The sequence below is a fragment of the Alligator mississippiensis genome, chromosome 2, assembly GCF_030867095.1.
Source record: "Alligator mississippiensis isolate rAllMis1 chromosome 2, rAllMis1, whole genome shotgun sequence".
Lineage (NCBI taxonomy): Eukaryota > Metazoa > Chordata > Crocodylia > Alligatoridae > Alligator > Alligator mississippiensis.
The window spans coordinates 217,952,827-217,973,724 of record NC_081825.1 but is presented as its reverse complement, the minus strand read 5'-3'; the positions used below and the strand labels follow the sequence as shown (position 1 = coordinate 217,973,724).

Here is a 20,898-nt window from a genome sequence, read left to right as displayed (position 1 = left end):
CTCTGGGATACAATACTCTACTGTCCCAAGAGCTATTTGCCCACAGAGACCATAGTCCACAGAGATGGGGAAGAAGAAAGCCTCTGTTAGCTTCACTTCTCTGATAGGACCCTTGGACAGGGATCCTGGAGGGTGGAGACAGACAAAACTTTGTGGTCCCCCTGCTTGTGACAGGAGGGTTGTTGTTGATGGCTTGAAAATGGTATTTAGAGGTTCAGGATGGGCAGCAGAGATTAACTGATTTCTAAAAGCTTGAGTCTCACACACAGTTTCACATAGCCTTCAAAGCAGACAGGCTGTCTAACAAACAAGGACACAGTCTGAGATACTAGGGGTATGTATCACACTGTTCCATAACAAGAGATAGGGTGGCACCAGCTTGTGAGGTCAACGAGGGGGGCTTAAGATTCCTGTTTTGTGAAGGATGTGCATATGATAAGCTATGCGGACAGTGTGACGACCACAGAGAGGGACCAACCAGTGACAGCCACAGATCAAGAGACATCAGGAGTGAAGGAAAATACAAAAGCAAAGACTTGAGAGTAACAAAGGGTCCCTCCTCCCTGTCCTGCTCCCCAAGAGGGGCTCCAAGAAGCAGCCCAAGTTCAGAGTCCCTCAAAAGGATCCCCCTCAGCCCTGGGAGGGGTCCCTGAGGCCACCATGGACAGAGGGCACACCACCAGCCTCTCATCCACCACACTGGGGGAGTGTGAGCCTCAGCATCCCACCTCCAGGCTGCTGACATGCTGACATCTGACACCTAAGAGAAAGTCTCAGAGTAAAGTCTGCATAACAGCCAGATGTATCCTGACTCTAATGACAGTCCTAGGGTTGGTAGTATATAGAACTGTTGGTATTGTTTCTTTTCTGTTATCACAGTGTATCAATAAATTTGCCTATTATCAAATGGAAGTGTCGTGATCGGACTGACCCCGAGAACAAGGCATCTGGGTCCTAAATCCAGAGCCAAGTTGTGCCTGTCAACTACTGGGGGAGGAAGAGGAGGGAAAGCAGAGCCAATGCACAATAAGCACTTAGCAGAACAGAATGGCTGTCAATTCTATGCTCAATGAGAAGTAAATTAGCTCATTAACCATTAAGTTTTCCTCACCCTCTGCAGAACACCCACACCCCTAGGAAGCACGAGCAGGGGGCCACAGAACTCTCCAGCATCTGGCAACCGCTTCCACTACAGCCCCCTACCCCTCTGGGGGAATCCTAAGGAAAACTCTGGGCACTGACCCCTGGAATGCATGATAGTCTGAGTATTCTACCACCCCCAGTGACATTTGGGCAGCAATGCAATCCCTAAAAGGTGAGGACTCTACTTAGAACCCTTAACAGTGTACACGTGGGACACTTCTGTCCAGAGACATCTGTGAACTGATTCCTAATTGGTGACCTAATCTTGGAATGATTCAAATGTTCTGTCTATACCCGCTAAAAGAGAACAGGTGTTCACTAAGCAACATCAGCCATAGTCATCCTAAAGTGTTATTACACACAGTTTGGTTAGTTTTGTTCATCTGAATGTGTGGTAGATAGCCTTTGGAAAAGTACTAGTTGCAACTCTAATGTAGCTCTTATATGCTCAGCAAATCCCAATTGTATTCCGTCATCCATGTTTGAATCTCTCTCCAAGAATAAATTTCTTATGTCTCTCTGCAAACTATAGTCTATCCCAGGGGTGGGCAATTATTCTGGGCAGAGGGCCGCTTACCCAGTTTTGGCAAGTTGTTCAGGGCCACATGGGTAGCCCTGCCCCTTGACAGGTGCCCTGCCCCCTGGTCACTGTCTTGGGACCAATGTCCTAATGTCTTGGGACCAATGTCTCAGGGCCAGCACTGGAGGGGCCCAGAGCAGGGCACAGGCTTTACTCCTGCCGCCCTGCTCTGGGCCCCGCTGGCCCCGTGCTCCTACTGACTCCCACACCTGCTCGCTCCCAGCGCCCATCCAGCCCTGCAGTACAGGCAAGGGGGCAGCATGCAGCCCCGACCCCCTGCTCACCAGCAGGGAAGGAGCTAGTGCTGAGCGCAGGGAAAAACGGCCCATTCCCCTCCCCATGCTCCCTGCTGTAGCCACTCACAGCCCACGCAGGGCTGTCCCGAGTAGGTACAGGTAGCCACACATGGGCTACAAGTGGCTGCAGCATGTGACACCAGCCACGGAGCAGGGAGCCGCTTTTCCCTGCCGCACAGCACCAGCTTGAAACCTGCCCCCTTTGCCAACCTAGGCCCCGCACCTCCACCACCACCTCTGTGTTGCCCAGCGCGTGAGCTCAAGGTGGGCAGCAGCAGCAAACATGGCCCAGTGCAGCAAGGGGGGGGGGGGGGGCGCACTTTCCTGCATGCTGAGCAGCTGCTGCCACCATGGCACAGCCCCGACAGGTGAGCCTGGGGCCAGAGCAGGGCCCAGGCTGGCAGCAGGGGCAGGTTACAAACTGGTACTGAGCACAGGAAAAGCGGCCCCTCCCCCACCCCGTGGCCAGCACCCAGTGCTGCAGCCGCTCTCATGGCTACCTGTGCCTGCTCAGGACAGCCCCGCATAGGCTGCAAGCAGCTGCAGCAGGGAGTGCCAGCCACAGGGTAGGGGAAGGGCTGCTTTTCCCCACGCTCCGCACCAGCTCCTTCCCTGCCTAGGGTCCTCCCCTGCCCTTCCCGCCCCCACTTACCTGAGTTTCTCGTGCCACTGCAGCCACATGGTCCCAGGCCAGAAGGCCCTGCTGGAGCTTCCGGCTGGGGGGCGGGGCTCAGCAGGCCCTGCTGTTACAGGAGCCTACTGGGGCTTCCCCTGGGCTCCACTGCCCTTGGCTCCTGTGAATTTTGCCAGGAACCGAGGACAGATAAATATTAATTTTCTAAATTTTTTTAGGGGCCCCGCGGGCCGGATAGAATAGCCACGCAGGCTGCATCCAGCCCACGGCCTGTATTTTACCCACCCCTGGTCTGTGCTCTCTTACCAAAGCAAATAAAACATTACATAGTGGTAAAACATTACAGCATCATCATGAAAGCTAGAACTTGCATTGTAGTACAAAACGAGGTGTGAACAAAGCAGCTGCTGATCAGGTTTCCTCACAGATGCCATGTACGAGTCAGAAATAAAGAAAAGTTTTAGAAATATTTCTGAGTTGAAAACTGTTGAGGACAGTAAAAGTATTATGGAGCAATTATTAAAAGATAAATGACACAAAAGACGAAGAGAACAAGTTTGAAAATTGGCCCAACATCAACTTTAATGCTCACCACAGAAGAGTGGTTCTGCAAATTAACAAAAGGGATGTTCTCCTACTTGAAGTCTTAAAAAAAAAACTCTTTGCTCACTTGTTAAGAATGCTATGAACTGGAACAGTCAGGAAAGCACTGTAAAACAGTGCAAATTAAAAGGAGAAAAATGGTTATATAAAAGTTAATGGCTATTTTAAAAACAACAAATGCTTAAAATGCAGAGTATCTTCAAATGAAATTACATGTTGTTGAAAATTTCTTATCTGACATAAGCCTCATTGGGCAATCACACTCGTAGTTCATTTGCAGCTTAATTGCATCTTATGCAAAAAAAACCCCAAAACCTCTCTCAATACTCCCACTCCTGCAATGGGTGTTCCCCTAGCTTATAGAGGTATAAATAAGTGATTAAGATAACTATTATTTCTTAAGGATCTCACTCTGAAGATGAGAACAGATTTTTCTTTCTTAGGGCATGTCTACACTGTACCACAAAGGCATGAGTGCAGCAGGCATCATCATACTGGTACTAGCTTTTAATCTTGCTATTTTTGGTAGCAAAAGGAGCAAAGACCTGGGAATCCCTAGTTTTAATGTGGCCATGTACAAACGTATCTGGGACTTCCTGTACTTATTCAGGCAACTACTGTGCAGTGAAATCCATTGCATTGCATCTTCACAGCTACTGTACTTGAATTAGCTCATTTTGCGACAGTTTTTTGCCATTTTTTTAGCCTTACAGACCTTGAATAATTGCATGCTCATTTTCTGGATGCAATTATAACGTCTGTCCACAGCTTTAGTCTGGCACAATCCATCATGCTGTATCATATTCTATTTTCCATTTAATTAGACATTTTTAATTGTTCCTAGTTTTCAAATTTGTTCTAAAGCCTTGCATACAATTGAGATCTAAAATGACAGGTCTGCAGTAGCCTGGATCACTCACTCTCATTCATCCCTTTACCCTTATTAAATACAGATTTGCTACTCCTCAAACAGCTTTATCCCCAACATGAGTGGTTTGCTATTGGACTTTTAATTTTCCAAGTCAGCTCTTTCAGAATTCTGGAGTAAAAGTTACCAGGTCCTTTTGACCTGCATGGGTCAGGCTCTTAGAATTGTGCTCTTACCAAGATATAGTAACATCCACTCCCAGTACCTCATGTCCATTAACCACTCGGATTTAATCCTCATGTCCAATACTTTCGTTCTACTTAGTAAAAGCCAAGACAAAGCATTTATTTAGGTTTTGGGCCAAATGTTTATCGTCATTAATCTCAACTCCATTCTTACTGCCTTGTGCCCCCATTTATTCTTTGTTTTCTTTATATCCTTATGGCTAAAGAATCTTCTGTTTATTTTAATTTACTTTGCAAATTCTAACTTGGCTTTTGGCAATTTTCACTTTATTCCTCAACTTTTTGCCCTTTAAAATCTAGATTTCTCTGACGATCAGTGTGCCTCTTCCCATTCCTTGAAGGCTCCATGCTTATTAATTATATCCTTTTTGAGGTAGTTATTCAATTGGTTAGGTCTGCAGTCCTCCCCTAAACCCTTTTTTTCCCCACTGACTTGCTAGAGATGCAAGTTCCAAATAGAACTTCTTTAAGGTGAAGGTACAATATCTTTTTTTTTTTTTTAAACATTTGAAAACCTGGGCTCTTCAGTCCAGGTTACTTTATTAACTAGTTATGCTTAGCTTAGGTCTACACTGAAGTCATAAGTAGGACTAGAGTTTACAGAGATATACCAAGGCTGGCTTTAAAGTAACTAGGAGTGGTATTAATAAGAATCTACTTATGAACTAGTCTGATGACGGTCTTCATTAGGGTTGCACCAATATATTAGCTACTGGATCAGCACTCATAAAAGGAGAAATTGTCATTGGCTATCAGCTTTTTTTGGTCACTGTAACCAATAATTACAGCTGCGTACCCAGAGCACCCTGGTACCCACACCCTACTGCTAGCCTGAGTCCATGGCAGACTACATGTCCCAGAAAGCAGCAGTTGGGGGGGGGGGGGAAGGGGGGTGCCAGGGAGCAGACTCAGGGCTCTGCACTCAGCAAAAAAAGGACTGTTACCAGGTCCTGCTGCTACTGTCATGGCAACAGCATGCATGCCGCAGGGATCTAAGCACCAGGGCTGCCGTGGAGACGCTGGGCTGCGCACGGGCTGGGTAAGGCGTCACAAGAGACATTCCACACCATCAGGCACCTTTGCAAAAGTGGCGACTGTGGGAGCTCAGCTGCATAGGTCTGCTGGCACTGAGGCAGTGGTGTGCTCTGGGGCTTCAAACGCACCCAGCACTGCTGTCCACACGAGGTTACCTTCCCGCCCACCTGGGATTGGCAGCACAGACTGCACAGGGAGCAGGGCTGCTGGGAAGAGCAGTGGGCAAGTGGGTGACGTGTGTGGGAATAAGGTGGTCACTGCCTTCCTCATCAAGGGCTGGAGCAGACAGGAGGCAGATCTGTGTGTGCATGTGCACATTAACTGCAAAACAAACAAAAAAGGTTTATTTATGTCAGTAGTTTAAAATGCCTTTAAATAACAGTTATCAGATGGGCATTGGCCAATAAGGTACATTAATCATTGGCTATAGGTATCAGCCAAGGAAATCTTTATCGGTACACCACTAGTCTCTATAATTAGTTTTGGTTTCTCATCATCCAGGTATAACAGTGTTGAGGGTGGAGTCTGCACTACTTGCATTATACTTGGTCTTTTGATAAATGGTCTCCAAAGCAGTCAGTCCCTTCCCAGCGCTACTTTCTATGCGTCGTTCAATCACTTCAGTGTGCATAACATAGGAAAGACGTATGTAAAAATATTTAAACTCCACCGCCGCTACATTTTCCTGAGGATAATAAATATTTCACAAGAAATGCTATTGCTTAAGTTGCAATTAAATGCTGCTGAGCTTGAAATAGGCTCAATATTGAGACATTACATGTACACAAAGTACGACTGACAAGGCAGTATTTGACACATTAAGTCCTTATATAAAAACAGTTGCATTTCATTTTACAGGAAACATTCAGGCAACTCAATAGAGTTAATGATATAGCTACTCATGCTTATAAAAATGATAGGAACAGTGGATGTCACCTATATATAAAGAGTTAAAATGTTACATAAATCTAAGAGAACCCTTAGATTCCTCCACACTACCTTTAGGTCAAACTACTTAATAAGTACAGTAAGTTGAACTAAAAGAAAATGTAACTCTCTCAGAAGGCATACAGTTGAACTAGAACAGGATTCAAACTTGACAAAGTTCATCATTTGTTACATATAAGACCTGACATGATAAAAACTTAAACAAAAATAGAAAGTATCAAATTTACTTTTCACCTTTTATCCCCAGGCACCTTAGACAACACACCCAAACTGGTCAATTTCCCATTTTTATTCCCTATAATAGGAGTGTCACGGGCGGGGTCCTACAGGAGGGCCGTGATCTCCTTAAGGCCCCTTTCTCCATGCCAAGTCAGCCCAAGGGCACCCTCTAATTCTCACCCGCCACATCTTTGATGTTTATAAGTTTGGGAGGCTGCCTTACGCCCTCTTGGTCACTTCTTGGTGTTGGTTCAGACCCCGTGGTTTCCCGGGCCCCTTACGGGTTCTCACTCTATGATGGGTGCTTCAGGGACACCCTAGACCTTAGGGGCTATGCATGGCTCCAACCACCCCTTATACCACGCCCCAAGCCTCGCAGTTGGAATAGACGTTGGTCTGTCAAGTATACACTCGCCCTCTCTTGAGGCCCTCTCCGTAGCGCTGCCCTCTCTCAGGGATCCTCTGCAGCGCCGCCCTCTCTCTGGGGCCTTCACAACAACGCTGCCCTTCTCTCTAGGGCCTTCACAACAATGCTGCCCTTCTCTCTAGGGCCTTCACAACAATGCTGCCCCTTTCGGTAACACTGTCCCCCTTCTCTGGGGCTCCTCAGTACTGCTGCCCTCTCTTCGGGCCTTCTTAAGTGCTGCCCCCTTTCTCTGGAGCCTTCTCTGTACCGCCGCCCTCTCTCAGGGCCTTCTCTGTACCGCCGCCCTCACTCAGGGCCTTCTCTGTACCGCCGCCCCCCTCCTGGGGCTCTCCGTGGCCACGCTGGGCCTTCTCAGGAATGCCACCCACTCCTGGGGCTTCTCCGTGATGCTGCCCCTTTCCTTCTCAGGAATGCCGCACAGTCTCTGGGTCCTACCACACTGCCACCCCCTTCTCTGGGGCTCACCGCACTGCTGTCCCCTTCTCCGGGGTTTACCGCAATGCTACGCCCTTCCTCAGGGTTCACCGCAATGCTACGCCCTTCCTCAGGGGCTCACCGCAATGCTACGCCCTTCCTCAGGGGCTCACCACACCCGCACTTGGACTTCTCAACCGCCCCTCTCTGGGGCTGGGGTCTATGCACCCCGCAGGCAGCGCCCTTACTGGCACTGGGGTCCCCACACTGCTGTGGGTCCCCTATGAGGACGACTCCAACCCCTAATAACCTCACCCAAACCACCGGTGATAAACAACAACAAAGCAAAACACAAGTCCCTAGGCTATAACGTAACTTAAAGCCACCCGGCTAAACCCATGTTGCTCAGACATCTTAGGGCTGCCATCCTTTACTCTGCTTGAGAGGTACCTGCGGTTCTCGCATCTTTGCTCTGGGAGCTCCTCTCTCTGGCTGTTGGCAGGGAACTGCTAGCCTGGCCTCAGCCTCTGGGCTTTATAAGGGCCAGGCCCTGGCCCCTTCCGGTCAGCTGACCTTCCCTGGTTGCCCCGGCAACCCACACCTGGGCTCCTCATTTACTCACTGCTAGGGTCCCTTCCCTAGCAGTTTCTCCTCCTTAGGAGCAGGGCATCTCAGTGCTCTGCGACAAGGAGTATATTACAATACCTGATTTATGCATGTGGGAGAGTGTCAGCTGTCCACCCCCTCCTTCCTCAAGACTCGCCTGCCACGACTATGGAGATGAAAAATGATTTGATGTTAATCCCTGAGGGGAGAGGTCAGAGATGCTAGACCACCCAGTAGAATATTTCACAAGTGCCAGTTTATTTAACATAGAACAAAAGGGTATAATCAAGCTAACTGCCTCATTAGTGAAAGGCAGCTAAATCGCCACTCAGATACATTGCAGACTCCCAGCTGCTTCACTGCTGGTCATGGAGCTCACCGCTGCTCCGGCCAAACTGGTTGTCCCCTGGAGCTTGGTCCCTAGGGTCAAGTTCCTCACTCCTCTCCCCCACTCCCGGAGATCAGGGCTGTTTGGCTGTTGGAACCTAGGTCCTAGTGTGGAGCTTCTTTGCTACTCCTTCCCCGATCACAGCCATTCTCCACCACTTCGAATGTCTGTCATCCATCCCGGGAAACAGAGCTATCAGGGATCAAGTCTCCCACCTCCCCGAGGTCTTGCTGGCCGATCTCCAGCCGCAACATCCTGAAGGTAAGTATTTCCCCCACGTCTCACCGGACCAGGGTAGTTTTTTCACATTCCTGTTTGCAGGGCCCTTCTCACTTCGGGTAATTCCGCCGCAACAGTTTCTTCTCCTTCTTTCTTCTAGTGCCCCGAGGGAAACGTCTGATGCTTCATCCCGCGTCTTGTGTCTGGCGGTGGTCATCAGCCTCTTATCTCTTCCTGGTGTGTGTCCTACCTCCCCTATTCACCTGTATCTCAAGTTTCACCTTTAGCTTCTCCCTTAGTAATAGGGGTACGGCTTAAGCCCCCTGTCACAATGCACGAACAGAGAACACTTGCATAAAAAACCTGCTTGTTTCAAAAGTAAAAAAAAAATTACACATTTCTAGTATCCCCAGGGTCTAGGTCTGGTAAAAGAGTTTTTTAAAAAGCTACATAATTTGCAACATGAACTATACAACAATATCCCTTTCAGTAATGATGCAAAACCAACATTATTAACAATTTTGAAGAATGCTGGCTTTTATAAGTCATCATTTATCATAAATATTTCATTTTAATCACTTAAAAGCATCATAAAAGATACAGTGCCCGTTATAGCCATGGAAAATACCCCATTTCAATGAGCATTTAATGCTGGGCCCTTAGTGAGAAAGCTATAAAGTAAATCTATATTAATTAGATAGTTGTCATTAGAGGTGCACCGATGCATTGGTCCCATGTCATATCAGCACCGCTACAAGGAAAATTGACATTATCAGTGTCCCAGGGACAACGGGACTGGAGGGAGCCCCCGGCCCAGGGCCGGGGGGAACACTTACGTATGCTCCGCAGGAGAGGGGAGTAGCGGCGGCGTGCAGGCCGGGGAACCACCCGCGCGGCTCGTTAGTCGTGCTTTCATACAGCTGAGGCGGAGCGACGTCAGCGAGAGGCGCCGCTCCGCGGAAATAAAAGGCGGCCCCGAGGAGAGAAGGGGCGCGCAGTGGGAGGACGCGGAGCCCGGGAGGAAGCCCGGGAGTGGAACCAGGCCCCCGCAAGGGGCTTTGACCGTGGGCCGAACAGGCTGCAGCCGCGCCGGGAGCAACGGAGGCGGGGAGAGCCGCGCCGCCGGAGAGGAGCGGCGAAACTGACGCGGGAGCTGGCAGAAGCCCCGAGGAGGAGCCTAGAGAGAGGGCCAGCTGGATTCACCGGTGAGGTAACGGGGGACGAGCTGGCAGAGGCTCCGGGGAGCCGGTGGGAGACTCCGGTGAAGGAACCGGGTTGGAGCCGGCGAGAGCTCCGGTGAAGGAACCGGGTTGGAGCCGGCGGGAGCTCCGGTGAGGGAACCAGGATAGAGCCGGAGGGAACCCGGCGAGGGAACCAGGGAAGACCGGGCAGAGGTCCCGGCGGGGTGACGGGGAAGAGAGCCGCAAAGGGCGGAGAGGGCCCTTGGCGCTCAGTCTTCGCTCGGGGACAAGGGACGGAAGGTCCACGACCCAAGGTGGCGTTGGCCGGGGTGTAGGGGAGGTCAGAGCCCCGTGTGAGCCCGCCCAGGGGTGCTTCGGCACTGAAGGCCGCAGCGAGGGGGACACCCCGGCGGTAGGCCCAGCCACGACCGCGGCCGGCGAGTTCCAGGGACTCCCCAGCAAGAGCAGGGCAGGCCCGGTCAGCCGCCCGCGCAAGAGTTGCCCGGGAGCACCTCCTGGAACAGAGGCGGGCACAATCAGCAATCAGCTTTTTTGGCTGATGTGGCCAATAATGTTGCTGATAAATGCCCCATGCATGCACACAGCTGCAGCGCAGCACAGGCGACCAGAAGTGCAGAGCAGCGCCCGGCTGGTAAATCTGTTCTGGAGGAAGGGGCAGAGGGAGGGGAAAGGGGTGTGGGAGAAGCAGATCGAGGCCCCTGTGGGAGGGAGAGAGGGAGGGAGTGGGGAAGGGTCTGGGCAGAGGCAGGCACTGCACAGCTAGGGTGGAGCAGGGCATGGTATGGAGATGGGGCTCTGTGTAGGAGATGCGGTTCCTGCTGCTACATGCACCACAGGAGGGCATGGAAGGCGAGTGCCCCCAGATCTGTACATGGGGCGAGGGTGGGCAGCTGCTGTGGGCTGGGAGCAGTGTGAGGCTCTTCCCGGTGAAGGGCTTGGGCTGTGCTCAAAGTGGGCAGCAGTGGCGCTGGGAGAGGGGGCTACAGCCACCCCAAAATTCACTGTAGCCCCCCTCCCAGGGCTGACACCACCCGCTCCAAGTGCAGCCCAGCTCTGCCTCTCCCACTGGGAAACGCTGGGCACCATCCTCACCCCGAACCCACCGCAGCAGCCCACCCTCACCCTGCACAAAGATCCAGGGACACACGCTCCCTATGCCCTCACAGGGTATGCACAGCAGTGGAAACTGCCCCCCCCCCACATCTCCCAGATGAGCCACAGCTCCATACCATGCCCTGCTCTGCCCTAGCTGTGCAGCACCTGCCCCTGCTCCACTCCCTCCCTCACCACAGGGGCCTAGATCTGCCCCTTCCCTCCACCCTTGCCCCTTCCCCCACAACAGACTTACCAGTCAAACACTGCTCTCCAAGCTGCCAGGCCGCATATTAGCAATCGGATCGGCATCAGCTGATCTGGCTTGTTAAATATCAGCCATTGGTATCAGTCCATAAATTCTCTATCGGTGCACCCCCAGCTGTCATTTATAAACTGCCAGTGGTTATTATGCAAGATATATTTTATATCAAACAGACTCAAAACTTCAATTCCAAAACAGTTAAGCAAAGTCTATTTTAAAATGGAAGTTTAAACAACGTCTCAGTGATGTAAATACGGTCTTCTCTGAGATGAAAACAGAACAGTATTGGCTGGGGCAGGAAGGGGGGAAGAGGGACAAAAAACAGAAATCTGCTTTTTTGAGAGAAGAATAGTATCCTCTGAAACCCAGAACAGAATTTTTGGAAGAGTACCAAATAAAAAAAAAGTGTCAGAGCTGGGCAGATAATCCCAAAAGCTATAACTCACCTGTTCTAAGCCTTTGATAGCACTTGCCAATCAAATTTAGGCTCTTAAATTAAAATTAGAAATCAATACCCATTTTAAATAATTTGAAAGTATTGTATATTAGTCTTACAACCTCCTAACATTCCCCAAAGGGAGAACATAATTCCAACAAGCAAGAGCATTTTTTAAATTCAAGAAATTATGTGCTGCCAAAGCCGCTGGAACTGATCTATTGATTGTTTTGCCCCTTCTGAGGCAGTAAGCAACCAGATGAATAGCTGGTTTTGACCTACTGACTGTGTTAATCATTCAACATACATTACTAAGCAACTGAGAGAAAAATGCTATCAATTCTGGAAGACATTTATACAGACACCACAGAGTTAATGCCAGAGACATCTGAATAGTGGATTCCAGTGCCCTAAGAAATATGTACGTAACCACACAGAATTTACCACCATTTCTGATTAGGTCATGGTAGAAAAGTCATAAATACGTTAGCTTCTGACACCACAAGCATTTGAGGGAATTTCACTGGCCCAATTTCAGTATACAAGTGAATGTAGTTTAGCTCTGACAGACTCTTGGATGCGACACATGATCACCCACAACCTCTCTCTCATCAACTTAAAAATCTCCCACAAAATATTTAAGTTTTTAAATTTATTAATACTTAATATGTTCTCATCAATAACTAAAACATTTTATGATGATAAATGAACACAATTATCCCTCTTTTTAAAGGAGAAGTAAATATAGACAAAAAGTTATATTCCTTGCCTAAGGAGATGCAGCAAGACCTCTCTTAGTCCAGTGTTTTTGCAAATTTCTCTCTAATGAGACTTTCAAGCTAAACAGGCTGCCAGAAATATATTTTTTCATTATGCAAAGAAATTCCTGGTCTTCTTGGTCAGCTATCTCTTTAGGACTCTTTGGTTTGACCGGGTAAGCAGGGGGACAGCATCTGAATCAGAATTTCCTAAACCTCTGAATTATGAAAGCTGTAATGGGCTGTGCCCGAGACTACTGTTATAAGCCACTTAGAAATTCTAGCAGTTCCAATGGGACAAGAGCAGGGAGTGAAAAATTCTGGACATGCCCTATTCCCCCTCTATCTCAGAATCCACTCTGCCACTGCAAGATATGATGCTGGGCTAGACAGACCTGGTCTGACCCAGTAAATGGCAATCCTTATGTCATACATATCTTATGTCACAGTCCTTATTCAACAGTCCTGTGCATCTTATTCAGCAGATGCATAAATATGTTCCCTTTTCCATGCCTCTAAATTTTCTACTTTAAATGTTTGCACATTTCATTTCTTGAGGAACAGAAGCCTACCAAGCTGTGTTATAAACTGATTTTTAAGCTATGTGATTAATTCTGAACTTATTTTCATCCAATAGTCAAATGGCATTTTCCAGATGTTATTTAAAACCAAGGAGTAAGTGTGGTGTAATTTTGGGACTAGGTTTACAAATTTTTTTAATAACATCTGAGGTCTCTGCAGTATACAAGAAAGAAAGAAAAAAACACATGCTAAAAGCCTATACTGTACACTGGGTTTGGAAGTAAGTCTTTTTCTGTCCAGTGTTACACTTCACTAAACCACAAAAATAAAGGAATGACTGCTGCCATGTTAAGAGTTTGCAAAACTTCTTATTAGTTATATTTACTAATCACTGATACATAAGTGTTTTAAATCCTGGCAAGTCCAAAGGAAGCACACTGGTATTGTAGTACTGAACTAATAAGAAACCACAGATAAGGCAGCAAAGTATACCTACACCTGAATTCTCATTCCATTTATAATTATCATTCTTAAAAGGTTCAAATAGGAAAGACTAAGACTACCTGCATTGATACTTCATATCATCAGGCCATCCAGGCAACAAAATGAAGTGCTTTCAATCTCAGGGATAGAATTATAGAAAGTTAGGGTTGGAAGGGACCTCAGGAGGTCATCTAGTCCAACCCCCTGCTCAAAGCAAAACTATCCCCAAGTAGATCATCCCAACCAAAGCTCTATCTAGCCAGCTTTTGAAAACATCCAAGGCAATCACTGTGTGGGAAGGTGATTATTAAGATTAATTTAAGATAAATTAGAAGAGTGTGCATAAGTGCTATAAATTGAACTTGTGTTCTCCAAAGACAAGACTCATTGGCTGCGTCCCAATGCAGACCCAGCTGCAGTGCCACATAGTGTACGTTCAGTTGTTCCCTGTGCTGCAAGGGAGCACAGCATGGAGGGTTTTTCTGAACCCTGGATATCCAGGGGTCAAAAAACGTGTGGAGAAAAAAAAGCAGAACAGCACACACACAGGCAGCATGTGCCTCTCAAAAGCAGAGCCAGCCCTGGGAGGCCCCCAGGACCCCAAATAAGACTGCTGGGGCCAGCCCAGAGCTGGTCCCAGCCTCCCCTACCCCTTCTGGGGTTATTTGCTGCATGCCAGAGCTCACATGGCACAGGCATTCCCCACAGATAACTAGCGACAGCACAAGGCGTGCCACCGCTAATTGTCCCCAGGAAAACAAACATCCACACCACATGTGGATGCAGTCACTCTCATCAAAACTTACTGCTGTTTAAAACCCGAAAGGTTAAAATCTCAATTGAACTGCAATGCAATTCTTTCATTTTCCTAATAAATTTTAGATCCAATTCCATAAACTTCATGAAATACTAAGACAATATGTTCCAGGGAAAAGCTGGCATGTGGAAGGGAAAAAAAAAGGACTGAATGCAAATACTTAGATCTGGGCTTCAAACCATTTTTCTTTCACATATCCTGTCATCTTTGAAATGTGTTCACCTATCTGTGACCATGAAGGGATCAGCTGACTACACAAAGAAGCTGAACATTCATGCTGTGACATGAATATAGATAAGGAAGGCATACAATAATGTTGCTTTAACAGGAATTTAATTAACTATGAAATGCTAGTATAATTTATAGTGGCTCTTTTAAATATAGCCTTCATATAAAAGAGATGCTGACACAGGTATTTGGGGTTTTTTTGACACGTGCAGTTTTGTAGATAGCTTCTGCCTATTACTGTTTGTTCAGCCATTTTTTCCTCACTTGTTTATTGTTAGGAAAACCTAAGAAAAGCCTACAGCATTTGTTTTATGGATTTTTATATAAACAATCTGCAGATAACAAAAGTCTGACATTCCATAGCTAGTAAGAAAAATAAGTACGCAGTTATCATGCGGTAAACAAATAAAACCCACCACAACCACAAATAAAAACTCATAACTAGGAAAAACAAATCCTTCCTGTCTCCAGAAAGATAACTAAGATAATCACAGAATTTTGAAAGAGAAATAACTGGTACACCATCCAGTCACCCTCTCTTCCTAAAAAAGATATTCTATACAGCCAACAGCTTTTGTGCAGTCTCGTGCCTAATTTGTCCAAATCAATGGGGCCTCAGCTCTGCTCTCCTGGCAAAGTATTTCCATATCTGACTATTATTCATTCTCTAAAAAAGATGACCTATACTAAGCCTGATTTTTACTTCTCAAATTATACCATTAGTCTTGGTTGCATCTTTTCTCTTAGGCCCCTGGCTGAAATGTTATTTGAAGCTCAATAAAAGTGCTAACGGAGTGCAATTAAAGTATTAATACATTGTAACATAGCACACGTTCAAACAATTTATCATCTGATAATGTGTAATAAGAAGTAATAATAATGGTAATCCAGCCACAAAATGCTACTTGTAAAATGCAGAATATTTTTGCAGCTCATTCATTTTAATTTGAACTGTGGCATGTAATCCATAGTATCACAGTGTTTGCCTAGGTCATCCAGTATCCTAATAGGGTGGACGGCTCTCTTTCTTTTCCCCACTTCTACAAGGGGACTCTCTATAACTACATACTTTAGTGAGTATATAAGGTGAAAATCTACCCTGCTTTCTACTTAACTTTAGACTCTATGCTTTACGTATACATAATAGTATGCTATTTACTTGAAACCAAGATGACCCTGAGTTTAAAACAACGCCTTCCTACAGAATTGGATTAATAAATAATTTTCCATATATAAACTCTAATTTTGGAGGGTCATCTTAAAATTGTTCATCCCACCACTATAGTGGGGCAAGCAGCACTAGGGGAGCAGGTGGCAAGGGGGTCAAGTAGCCTGACCCCAGGCACCTTGCTGCCTTCCATTCCGCATCTGCCCCCCTACCCCCCAACTACTACTTGCCCCTCCTGCTACCTGCTGCTTTGGTACTCCCCTCACCTGCCCCCTGCCACTTGACCCCCGCTTCCACCTGCCTCTCCCCACAGTGCCTGCACCCCTTAGCATCTGTTGTCCCCATCACTTGCCCCCACATCCTGCCCCACCCTGTTCAGCCCCCACTGCTGCCCGCTTCCCACCCTTGCTCCGGCTCTGGCTGGAGTACAGAGCATTTTTTGCCTCTGGCTCCCACCTGGCTATGTAGCAGTGATTGCAGGGACGGCAGCCCCAGCCCTAGAGCTACTGTTATGTGGCTGGGCAGGGGCAGAGGTGGCAAAGTACTCCATGCCCCATGCTGGAACACAGCCCCAGCATGGGCCACACACACACACCTTACTTGCAGTGTATCCATTTAAAAATGTTTTAACAGGATGTCATATGGGTTGCAGCAGTGTGCTGATTGGGCTGCAAGGGGCCTGCAGGCCACAGGTTGAGAACTACTGGGTTAGATAATGGATTTGTATAGGATGGTTTGGACAAGGATAATCCTGTCTCATGCAGCAGGTTAGACTAGATGACCTCTGGAGGGCCCTTCCAGCCCTATTTCTCTATGATTGTTATGAGGAAGGCTGCTAGTTGTATGCAAGTTACATTACGTGGACAGTGAATGAAGTCAAAACCCTATTTGTTACCCATAAGAATTTATTTTTTCCATTCAAGATCTGAAATTATTAACATTTCAAGTTTAAATTCTCCTAATTAATCATTTTGTTTAAACACTAAGGGAAGAAGACAAAGATTCTTCCTACCATCAGGATGATAACTGTGAGGATTTTGAAGAACTTAAATAATCCAGAAAAAAAAGCAACCAATAAACAAAAATCTGGCTACCCTAAAACTCACCACAAACAGGACTGAGTCTGCAAGTTCTGTCAGTGAGTAATCTCCTAAAATAAAGGTCAGAACTGCAGATCTAAATAGTATAATAAACCCCTTACTTTCTTTGGACTAAGACAATTTAGAAACCTGGACATAAACAAAAAATTCCCTCTCCTTAGGCATACACATTATGATACAGTCTCTGAAGACATGAACCCATAACAGTTTTCCATCATGCTCTGGAGATGAATTAGGGTTGTGTATTGGAAAATACTTGTCTGTAAAATTCCCTGTCTCATTTTTGCATATACTGAAACATGTGCAGAGAATGATGCAGGGGACTGCAAGGAAAGACAGAGAGAGATGGGGACAGAAAGCAAGCCATCCCTTTCTGTGTGAAACAGTTCCTACGTATGCAGGGGAAATCACTTAAACCGACCATTTCAGAGGTGGTCTCTAATTATGAACTCCTCACACCAAGGGGTTTGATTTGCAGAAGTGCTGAGAGCTCACAGCTACAAATGAAGTCAGCAGGAGATGTACTTTAGAAATATAAAACGTTGTTTAATGCCAAACACTGAAAAACTAGGGTTGAGAGATCTCAAACTGAGCGCACAAAATGAAGAGATGCTTTTGACCTCAAACTGTGTACCTCAGCTCCTCATTTTTAAAATGAATACAAAGCTGCTCTGTCTCACAAGAGTGTTGTAAAAATAAGTTAATTAATGTCTGGGAAGAACACAGACACCACAGCGACCATAAAAAGCCCAGGATATTAATAACTCTATGTTCTAAGCACCATTTCAATAATGTGCAGTAAATACGGCCACACGCTGAAAAATGAGATAAAAAAATACTGAATTAGCTGCTCAGTAATTCACTGTCCAGTGATAAGTGTGGAGTCCTACAGAAAAAAATACGTATCATACCATTAAAGACTTTATCATCACAATATGTATACAAGGCTGACAAATTAATGTAATACTTCACTTTGCAACTTTCATAATACCTGGTTATTTTTTTTGCACATACCATCATGGCTAATAGCAGGGAGGCTGGAATCTTTAGATCACACTTGTACAGTTAACTTAATAGAATAACAAAGCTTTTAGGCTTTCATCTCCTACCAACATTAACAGAGATGAGACCCTTGGCCAATGAGTTTCAAGCTGACAGCAAAGACTCAGAGTTCTAGGGCCAGGTATACACTGCAGCAGTAGCATCCCTCAGCAAAGATGGCCCTGAGCACACCCATCCCTCGTTCCTGTGTGAATACTCTAAAAGATTCCCCCTCCTGAAGAAGGGTGTTTGTACCCAAAAGCTTGAAAAGAAGAATTTCTCCAACTATTTTAGTTGGTATAATAAAAGATATTAGATTTACCCAAAAATCCTTGTCCGCCTACGTCCTTAGATCAACACAGCTACAACCAATACCCCTAAACCAGAAAATACACTTTGACGGCATCCCCTACAGTTACTCTCAAGCATGCCAAGAGCAGCCACAGAAAGACACCTACTACCTCCAGGGTCGACTCCTGCTATATCCTCTTTAACTCATTCCCAGTTAAGTTTATCTGACCATCTTGTTTCCAGTTTCCTCACCAGTATTTATTTCCACCCCTCAGGTTTCTGATTCCAGTCCCAATTTTCTTTCCCAGTAAGTCTTAATCTTAAACTTCCTTGACCCCAAGTCTCTCCCAGACTCCTTGTCCAACTACTCTCAGACCCCTTCAACTCAGACTCAAGTTCTTTGTTAGGAGTATTCTTGCCTGGCCAGCCAACCTTAATCTCCCTTGCTGCATCTCATCCAACCTCTCTCAACTTTCATTTTCTTCCCTTACTTCACAGTCTTGATCCACACTCATTCAGTCTCTGCTCCATGGCTCCCCACCCTACCTCCCTGCCAGCTCCGAGTTTCCACTCCTGGTCCTTTCTTGCAATGTGCTAAGTCTGGCTTTTATTCCCTTACGTTTGATTCCTCGTTCCTCCGTGCTAGGTGCCACCCAGAGGGGCAGAGATCACAGATGACAGGATCCCTGCTGTCTCAAGCACAGTCCAGAGCAGATTATAGAGAAAGTCTGACTTCACCCAAGTAGCAGTGGGCTGGTTCATGTACAGGTGATCTGTGAAGATGATACATCACACACAGTCACATCATCCTCTTCTGTACTGAGGGCTAGATTAATGCAAGATTATACCAAATACATGGGAATTTACTACAGAGCAGGTGACTGTAAATCCCTACCTCCACGTACCTGAATGGCTTTAAGAAACATCTAAGTGGCCAAGCTTCTCTAATGCAATTGTGCTATATCTTGTGTTTCAGTAGTGGCCACTAACAAACCAAATTCTCTTGAAGTCTGTACTATAACGAATACAAAATATTCATTATGGAAAGAGGGATGTCTTTAATATAATGGTGTTAGCCTCAGATCTGTGCTGTGGGATTTATGCCTAGCCATCTCCATAGCTCTCATATCAAAACAGGGAACTTACAATTCACAAACAGTTCTGCAAAAATCAAATTGAATTCATCAGAGTGAAAAACTGGGAAATGAAGGTCCATGAAGTTAATGGGTCTATATGAAATTTTCTATTGATCCCACTGGGCATTGGGATCAAGCCTTGAGGGAGGAAAGACAATGTTTGCAGAACCAGAGCACAGTCTGGCCTATATTAATAGTCCCAGATACTTATAAAACCTCAACTACAGTGACAGTGAAGCATTCCACCGCTACAAAGTCAGTCATGTTTATTTCAAAACAAGGATGTCAGAACAAAGTTCCAAAACTAAAGCTTTCTAGTTATTTATCTCACAAAGGAGCTAAGAGATTCCCAGTGGGAGATTTTCCCAAGTCATGTCACAAATACAGGACTCAACTTCACCATGATTCCTGAAGCTTTCCACAAAAAAGCAATTATGAAAGGTTATTGAACTTACTTCCCTCAAGCCCCCACACCTTAACTCTCATTATCCCCTATATACCTGCATGTATTAAACTTCAGAAGTGTCAGAAGGAAGGGAATTCAAATCCGGGGAACAGAAACACTACATTAAGCAGAAAACCACTTATTCTGTAGCTAAACTAAATCTCTGAAAATAGAAATTCAATGAGTTGTCAAACCTAATCCAGATAGTACCCTGAACTCTCTGTAAACCACCTGTTTCTTTAAATGGGTATGGTCAAATACGATTCATCTTCTGGAAAGCTAACAAAGGAAGAAATTAACTTGCAACTCTTTAAAAAAAAAGATTTCCAACAAGAATACAGATGACTGCCAGTTTACGTTTTCTTGAGTCGGTTAGGAGGAACTGAATATATTTGGACAATACTTTTGTGAAAGATTGTTTCCAAAATTTGTCAGAAGTTTTGTTTTAAACTTGCCTATGACAGCTTTCACTGATTTTTAATAAAAGACTAAAATGATCACTAGAAGCTTTGAATTGAATGTTTTAATTAAATTAATATGTTGTATATATTCACTGTTGTCTATATAGTAAATCATCAATGAGACTCTCTTAAGAACCAGGTGGTAATAGTATTTATCAACGATTTCAGACTGAAGGTACCCTCATGCCAGTTCTTAGTTGTTACTGTTTTTTGACAACATAAATAGAACAATTCTTCTGTTGCAAAGAACTTCTAAGACCACAGCCCATCAGAATGTTCTGACCCTATAGATTCCTATTTGAAATCCCTGGGTTTACCTTGTGAATCACACATAGTATTTGCAGACTTAACACTGCTAATATCAAGTGGCACTCTGCATCACCCTCTGGATCTCACAACACCTTGGTTGAGAATCACTGTGCGACAGAGACTTAACTTCTGGATCCGGTGACTATACAGAACTCAGTACTATAGAAGTAGGAAAGGATGGGGAGGAAAAGAGATATGCAATACCATTCTACCAGCAAATTCATATATACACATACGTATATACACACATATATACATATATAAACACACACACAAAATAAACTATTTCTCTTTATTCTAAAAGTCTGTGAGGAATGAGTTTAGACCCCACTGACAGATGAGGAAAAAACAAAAAGAACAAAATCCCAGTACTTTACCAAGGATGGCATTCGACCTGGCTTGCCCAACATCTATATAGATCGCACACTTCAGTGGTGGATTCAATCAGCTATTAGATAAAAGCGCCAAAAAGCCCCGCTGAAGTGCCCAATCTATAAAGACATTGGGTGAGCCGGGTCA

General features: G+C 45.7%; 1 protein-coding gene across 1 annotated transcript in view; it reads right to left on the bottom strand.

Moving 5' to 3' along the window:
* Positions 1-20,898, bottom strand: part of PDHX (pyruvate dehydrogenase complex component X) — a 114,738-nt gene that overhangs the window by 62,391 nt on the left and 31,449 nt on the right. The window lies entirely within an intron of this gene.